Below are 8,423 nucleotides of genomic sequence, written 5' to 3' on the forward strand. Positions count from 1 at the left end.
AGGTATATGTCTATTTGAGCTTATTCCTATGGCTAAGCAAGCATTTGTTCATAGGGATGATCATGTATATATATTTGCTTTTATATACTAGATGTATATTTGTGTATTAGCATGTGTAAGTAATTGTTTTGTGTGAGTGTGAGAATGAGGGGCCGGATGGTTGGCTCTCCCACAAGCTCAGGACTGACTCAGAGTGTGCTCCCTTGACCTCTCTCCCCGCCTCCTGTGTTTGTCCCCCTGGACTGAGCATTTTGAGAGTCTGAGTGGATGGCCTTCTGTGTGCTGCAGCCAGCTCTATCCCTTAGCCTGAACACAGTGGCCTGCTTATTCCCATCAGTTTAAAGACCAAGAGCTTCCTGGAAAGGCGGAATGGCCTAGGGAGGGGAAGTAAAAGGCCACTGAATCAGATCCCAAAGGAAGATAAATTTAGCCATAGTAGAGCTCTCAAAGATTTGGGAGGTTGATGGAATTGCTTTAAATCTTGATTATGGTAGTGGTTACATAATTGTGGTTTCTTTTTTAACTTCTGCTTATTTAATTTTACTTATTTGAAAAGCATGAGACGGAAAGACAGAGTTCTTCCATCAGCTGGTTTACTACCCAAATGTCTACTACAGGCAGGGTTGGGTCAGACTGAAGCTGAGAAAGGAAACCTCAATCTGGGTCTCCCATGTGGGTGGCAGAGACCCAGCTACCTGAGACCCTGACTGAGTTCTCAGCTCCCAGCTTCGTCCTGCCCCAGCCCTGGCCACCATGGATAACTGAAGAGTGAATCACCAGATAGGAGCTAGCTTTCCATTTCACTCTGTCTCATTGTCCTTCAATTAAGCTGGTTTTTTCTTTTTTTCTTTTTTTTTTTTAATTTTAAAATAGAAGAACCTTTGAGAACTATTTTATTGCTTTTCTACCTTAGGGATCCTATGAATAGAAAGATATCTCTGAGGGGCCGGCACCGTGGCTCACTTGGTTAATCCTCTGCCTGCGGCGCCAACATCCCATATGGTTGCTGGGTTCTAATCTCAGTTGCTCCTCTTCCAGTCCAGCTCTCAGCTGTGACCTGGGAGTGCAGTGGAGGATGGCCCAAGTGCTTGGGCCCTGCACCCACATGGGAGACTAGGAGGCACCTGGCTCCTGCCATCGGATCAGCACAACCCCAGACATTGCAGCATCTGGGGAGTGAATCAGCAGACGGAAGACCTATCTCTCTCTCTCTCTGCTACTCTATCTTCAAATAAATAAATCTTTAAAAAAAATTGCCGGTGCCGCGGCTCACTAGGCTAATCCTCTGCCTTGAGGCGCCGGCACACCGGGTTCTAGTCCCAGTCGGGGCACCGGATTCTGTCCTGGTTGCCCCTCTTCCAGGCCAGCTCTCTGCTGTGGCCAGGGAGTGCAGTGGAGGATGGCCCAAGTACTTGGGCCCTGCACCCCATGGGAGACCAGGAGAAGCACCTGGCTCCTGCCATCGGATCAGCGCGGTGCGCCGGCCGCAGCGCGCCGGCCGCGGCGGCCATTGGAGGGTGAACCAACAGCAAGGGAAGACCTTTCTCTCTGTCTCTCTCTCGCTGGTTTTTTTTACAGGCAGAGTAGACAGTAAGAGAGAGACAGAGAGAGCGAAAGGTCTTCTTTTTGCCGTTGGTTCACCCTCCAATGGCCGCTGCGGCCGGCGCACCGCGCTGATCCGAAGCCAGGAGCCAGGTGCTTCTCCTGGTCTCCCATGGGGGTGCAGGGCCCAAGGACTTGGGCCATCCTCCACTGCACTCCCGGGCCATAGCAGAGAGCTGGCCTGGAAGAGGGACAACCGGGACAGAATCTGGTGCCCCGACTGCGACTAGAACCTGGTGTGCCGGTGCCGCAAGGTGGAGGTTTAGCCTATTGAGCCACAGCGCCGGCCTAAATGTTTAAAATGAATAATAAAAAAAAAGTTTAAAATGAAATATTTTTTAGAAGTCAAACAAACAAAGAGTTACTTATTTTATTTTATTTACTTGAAAGTCAGAGTTACAAAGAGAGGGCAAGAGAGAGAGAGATCTTCCATCCATCTGGTTCACTCTCCAAATGGCTGTAATAACTAGGGCTTAGCCAGGCGCCAGGTGTTTCTTCCAAGTCTCTCATGTCAGTACAGGGGCTCAAGCACTTGGGCAATCTTCTGCAGCTTTTCCAGGCCATTAGCAGAGAGCTGGATCAGAAGTAAGCAGTTAGGAAAAACCCAGTGCTCATATGGGATGCCAGCACTGCAGGTGGCGGCTTTATCTACTATGCCACAGTGCTGGCCCCCATCATCCACTGTTTTCTCAGGAGCTGGATTGGAAATGGAGCAGCTGGGACATGAAATGGCGCAGATATGGGAGGCCAACATTGCAAGCAGTGGCTTTATCTGCTATGCCACAAAAAAGCCCCTCAACTTAATATTTTTAATTAGAAGGGCCTATTCATCTTTCATCATTTTTTTCTAAGATTTATTTATTTGAAAGGCAGAGTTACAGAGACAGATGGAGAGAGAGAGAGGTCTATCCATCCACTGGTTCACTCCCCAAATGGCTAGGAGCCACAAGTTTCTTCTGGGTCTCCCACATGGGTACAGGGGCCCAAGGACTTGGACCATCCTCTGCTACTTTCTCAGGAGCATTAGCAGGGAGCTGGACTGGAAGTGGAGCAGCTGGGACTCCATCCAGTGCTCACATGGGATTCCATGGCTTAAACCCGCTGTGCCACAGCCCCTCATGAATTTCTGAGATTCCTATCATGTCTGAGCTGTAAGGATCCCAGACCATAAAGCTCACTTACTCCAGAAATGTGGTGCAGAGCTTAACAATATCCTCACCTCTCCCAGGTTGGGTGACTATCAAGTTTGTGCTAGATTAAAAAAGAAAAAGAAAAAGAAAAAAAAGAATCAAAATAGAGCATTGCAACTCAGTAAGGTCCACCGAGGAGTAGGTGCTTAACCGAGCATTAAGAATGCCCACATTCCACACTGGAGCACCTAAGTTCCATTGCCAGCTCTGGGTCCTGACTCCAGCTTCCAGCTAACGCAGACCTGAGAGGCAGCAGTGCTGGCTTAATTAGATTCCTGTCACTTCTGTGGATTGTGCTCCAAGCTTTGGTCCTGGCTGTTGTAGGCATCTGGATAGTGAACAACCAGACTTTTGGCATTCTGGGAGTAAAACAGCAGATGGGAGCACTCTCTCTCTCTCTCTCTCTCTCTCTCTCTGTCTCTCTATATTAAAAAAATAAATAAAAATAAAAATCCAGCTTCTAATCTAAAGTACAATCACTGAATGATTACTTGCACATCAGGGATGCTTTGGCCCTTCTCACTTACTCTTCTCATTTCAAAAAGCCAGAGAAGGGGCCGGCCCTGTGGCATAGTGGGTAAAGTCGCCACCTGCAGTGCCAGCATCCCATATGGGTGCCAGTTCTAGTCCTGGCTACTGCGCCTCCTGTCTCCTGGCTTCGAATGGGCCCAGCTCCATCCATTGCAGCCATTTGGAGAGTGAACCAGTGGATGCAAGTCCTTTCTGTCTGTCTCTCCCTCTCACTTTCTCTAACTCTACCTCTCAGATGAATAAATGGATTAAAAAAAAAAAAAACAGTGGTTCTTCAGAGTCATTAGAGGAGCACAAATGAACCACTTTTTTTTTTTTTTTCTGAAAGAGTTACAGAGAGAGGTAGAACCAGAGAGAGAGAGAAATTTCCTCCATTCTGCTGGTTCACTCCCTGAATGACTGCAATGGCCAAAGCTGAGCTGATCCGAAGCCAGGAGCCAGGAGCTCCTCCGGGTCTCCCATGTGGGTACAGGGGCCCAAGGACTTGGGCCATCCTCCACTGCTTTCCCAGGCCACAGCAGAGAGCTGGATCAGAAGAGGAGCCGCCAAAACTTGAACCAGTGCCCATATGGGATACCAGCGCTGCAGCCTGGGGCTTTAACCTGTTGCATCACAACGCTGGCCCCATGAGTCACTTTTGATTGCCTTCTTGGAGCCTCAGGCTCATAGAGGTCATGTTCCTGAAAATACTGTTTATTTCTCTTCAAATTTAGTAATTAGAAATGTAAAAGTTTTGTGAATGTATGGGTTAGGAACATCTGACTATTAATTTTCTGAGTTTTTGGAGGACTATTTAAGTATAAAATGTTATCGGCATCAGCCTTTTACTCCCAAATTGCAAATTGAAGACACTGCAAATTAAGTCCTTTTAACATAACATGCAATATTTAATTGCATAAATTATTAATGTTTTGGACAGTTATTCATCTCTAACTTTGAGGTATGCTAATGGTTTCTGGATGAAGGATATGTGGCTTAAAAAAAGATTTTTTTTTTTTTTTTAACAGTTAGAGTGGACAGTGAGAGAGAGAGACAGAGAGAAAGGTCTTCCTTTTGCCGTTGGTTCACCCTCCAATGGCCGCCGCGGCCAGCGCACTGCGGCCGGCGCACCGCGCTGATCCGATGGCAGGAGCCAGGAGCCAGGTGCTTTTCCTGGTCTCCCATGGGGTGCAGGGCCCAAGCACCTGGGCCATCCTCCACTGCACTCCCTGGCCACAGCAGAGAGCTGGCCTGGAAGAGGGGCAACCGGGACAGAATCCGGCGCCCCAACCGGGACTAGAACCCGGTGTGCCGGCGCCTCTAGGTGGAGGATTAGCCTAATGAGCCGCGGCGCCGGCCTAAAAAAAGATTTTGACATCCCTGAAACAAGGGAACTCATCTGGGTTGGTTTTCCCACTTCATTGGTAAGATTCTGGGGGCATCTGCCCCTTCCACCAGGGGAACAGAAGGGATACCACTTGAGAGGGATGGTTATCATGATGATAGTAGCTAACATTCATTGAGCAATTATTATTTGGTAGGCACTGTGCTATGAAATTTAGATTTTTATGATAAGAGCAGAACAAAAACATTGATTAATTATACTACATAAAACTTTGGAGAAGATATTGTGGTGCAGTGGGTTAAGCTACCACTTGGGATACCTGCATCCCATATTGACATGTTGGTTCAAGTCTTGTCACCTGCATGTCTGGTCCAGCTCTCTGCTAATGAATCCTAGGAAGCAGCAGATGATGATTGAAGTGCTTGGGTTCCTGCTACCCATGTAGGAGGCCCAAATGGAATTCTGAGCCTCAAGCTCAGCCTGCCCCAGCCCCATCTACTGCAGGCATTTGGAAAGTGAACGTGTGGATGGCAGCTCTTTCCTCTCTCTTTGTCCTGTCACTCTGCCTTGCAAGTAGATGAAAATAAATAAACTTTTTTCTAAAACTGTATAACTTGAAACCTAATTATTAGGACCTTAGTTAACAATTTATGGCTGGCGCCACAGCTCAACAGGTTAATCCTCCACCTAGTGGTGCCGGCACACCGGGTTCTAGTCCCGGTCAGGGCGCCAGATTCTGTCCTGGTTGCCCCTCTTCCAGGCCAGCTCTCTGCTGTGGCCCGGGAGTGCAGTGGAGGATGGCCCAGGTGCTTGGGCCCTGCACCCCATGGGAGACCAGGAGAAGCACCTGGCTCCTGCCTTCGGATCAGCGCAGTGCACCGGCTGGGGCGGCCATTGGAGGGTGAACCAATGGCAAAGGAAGACCTTTCTGTCTGTCTGTCTCTCTGCCTGTAAAAAAAAAAATTAAATTAAAATAAAATAAAAAAAAAACACAATTTATGGACATACATTGAGAACCACAGTTTTAGTATTCATTGGTGGTCATATATATGAATTATTAAGAACTATAAAATTTTTGAGGTTCAGTGACTGTAAGGTGATAGTTATAGTGACTTAGACAATGTTAATGAAGTTTATAAAAAGAAAGATGAGGTCAATCTTGATAACATTGCAGTGACCAGAAAATCTGTGTAGATATGCAATGAAGTAACTGTTAGAAGGTCAAATGTGACTGGCAAATCTCTAGATTATTTTTATAAAATTTCCAAGTAATGAATAGAAGCCTCAGGGCAGAATTCACTAACCTAATATTTTACAGTCCCCATTGAAATTGTATGCAAAGTAAATTTATACATTTGTATGCATGTTAATTTTCATTAGATTCTCAGTGGGGTCTGTGAGCAGACAGCCCCAGTTCAAAGTGTTAAGGCATCTCTTGGCTGAGGTGACTAAAAAGGCGCCCCTTAGAGAGGCACAATTAGATTACAAAAAAACACTAGCAATGTCCAGCTAAGAATAATGCAGATCAAAGATGAGATTGTTTAGATTAATTCTATGAAGGAATGAGTGTAGCAAAAGAAAGGCAAGGTGGGTCCAATGCTGTGGCACACCAGGTAAAGCTGCTACCTGCAGTGCTGGCATCCCATGTGGGCGCTGGTTCGAGTCCCTGCTGCTGTACTTCAGAACATCCAGCTCTCTGCTATGGCCTGGGAAAGCAGTAGAAGTTGGCTCAAGTCCTTAGGCCCTGCACTTGCATGGGAGACCCAGAAGAAGCTCTTGCTCCTGGCTTCGCATCACCCCAGCTCCAGCCATTGCAGCCATTTAGGGAATGAACCAGTGCATGGAAGACCTCTCTCTCTCTCTCTCTCTCTCTCTTTCTGCCTCTCTGCCTTTCCAATAAGTAAATAAATCTTTAAAAAAAAAAAAAAGAAAAGAGAAAAGCAAAGACAAAGGCCCACATTAGATAATAGTAGTTTTATGGAGTGAGCAGAGAAAGAAGTACCTCTTGGTGAAAGGAATGGAAGAGAACCACAGAAATACAGAATCAATAGGGAGAGGTGTTTATTTCAAGACCAAGTAAGAGCCAAATATAATTGAAAGGTCATTTAAAAAAATGATAACTGGGAAAAGGTAATGATTTTAGCCTAACAGAGTTGCTAATAACTTTAAAGCAGTTTCAGTTGTCGTGAAATGTAGAAACCTTATTACAAGGTCCAAATAGTAGAGTGGTTAGGAAAGAAAGGTAGCCTAATATAACAACACCAATAGTGTGATAATTGATAGCCGGCGCCGCAGCTCACTAGGCTAACCCTCCGCCTTGCGGCGCCGGCACACTGGGTTCTAGTCCCAGTCGGGGTGCCAGATTCTGTCCCGGTTGCCCCTCTTCCAGGCCAGCTCTCTGCTGTGGCCCGGGAGTGCAGTGGAGGATGGCCCAAGTCCTTGGGCCCTGCACCCCCATGGGAGACCAGGAGAAGCACCTGGCTCCTGCCTTCGGATCTGCATGGTGGGCCGGCCGCAGCACACCAGCTGCAGCGGCCATTGGAGGGTGAATCAATGGCAAAGAAAGACCTTCTCTCTCTCTCTCTCTCTCTCTCTCTCTCTCTCACTGTCCACTCTGCCTGTCAAAAAAAAAAAAAAAAAAAAAAAAAAAAAAAAAAAAAAAAGAACCAAACACCAATAGTGTGATAATTGAATAATAGCAGCAAACTTTCTGAGAACTTTTGTATGTTAGTCATTAACCAGAGTTTTTATTTTCTTTTTTTGATTGACTTTTTTTTTCTTTTAATCTTCACATAACCTTGTAAGATAGATTCTATTATTACCTCTATTTTGGGGTTAGCATATTGAGGATTCAGGAGGTCAAGGTCCCCTAGCTAGCAAGCGTGAAAACAAAAATTGAACCCAGACATTCTGATTCCTCTGCCTTCATTGGAAGCCCCATTTTAAATGTTAAAAATATCTACAGGAGCAGGCTTTTTGCCTAGCAATTAAGACGCCAGTTGGAACACCCACGTCCCAACTCAAAGTACCTGAGTTCAGTTCCTGCCACCAGCTCCTGATTTCAGCTTCCTGCTAATATGGATCCTGGGAGGCAGCAGTAAAGGTTCAGAAAATTGCATGGCTGCCACCCCACCCATGTGGAAGACCTGGATTGAATTTCTAGCTCTTTGCTTTGGCCTAGCTCAGACCTGGCCATTGCAGGTATTTGTAGAGCAAGCTAACAGAAGGGTGCTGTCTGTCTCTCTGTGTCTCAAATAAATAAATAATTTTTAAAAGCTATTTAAGTATCTACAGTGCTGAAAAAAGCATGTGGCAGGGCCAGCATTACGGCACAGTGGGTCAGGTTACCACTTGTTATGCCAGCATCCCATGTTGGAGTGCCGCTTCAGATCCAGCTGTCTGCTGGTGTGCCTGGGAAGGCAGTGAAAGATGGCCCAAGGTTTGGGGCCTCTGCCACCAGGCTGCTAGATTTGACCTGTCACAGCTCTGGCTGTTGGAAGCATTTGCAGAGTGAACCGAAGGATGGAAGATCAGTCAATTAATTTATCTCTCTTTCTCTCTGTCTTTGAAATAAAGTGAAAATAAATTTTTAAAGAATTTTGAATTGTTTTAGGTGTGGACTGTCACCATTCATCTGGACTCCACTGAAGTATGATTGGAATTATTTCTCCAAAAGCAAGAAACTTGGAAAACAGGATGTGATTTGAACACTAATCCTTGTTTATTAAAAATTAATAAATAGAAGCTTTTTGAGGAAAATAAATCCCTCAGTACGA

Source organism: Oryctolagus cuniculus, chromosome 1 (assembly GCF_964237555.1).
Source record: "Oryctolagus cuniculus chromosome 1, mOryCun1.1, whole genome shotgun sequence".
Lineage (NCBI taxonomy): Eukaryota > Metazoa > Chordata > Mammalia > Lagomorpha > Leporidae > Oryctolagus > Oryctolagus cuniculus.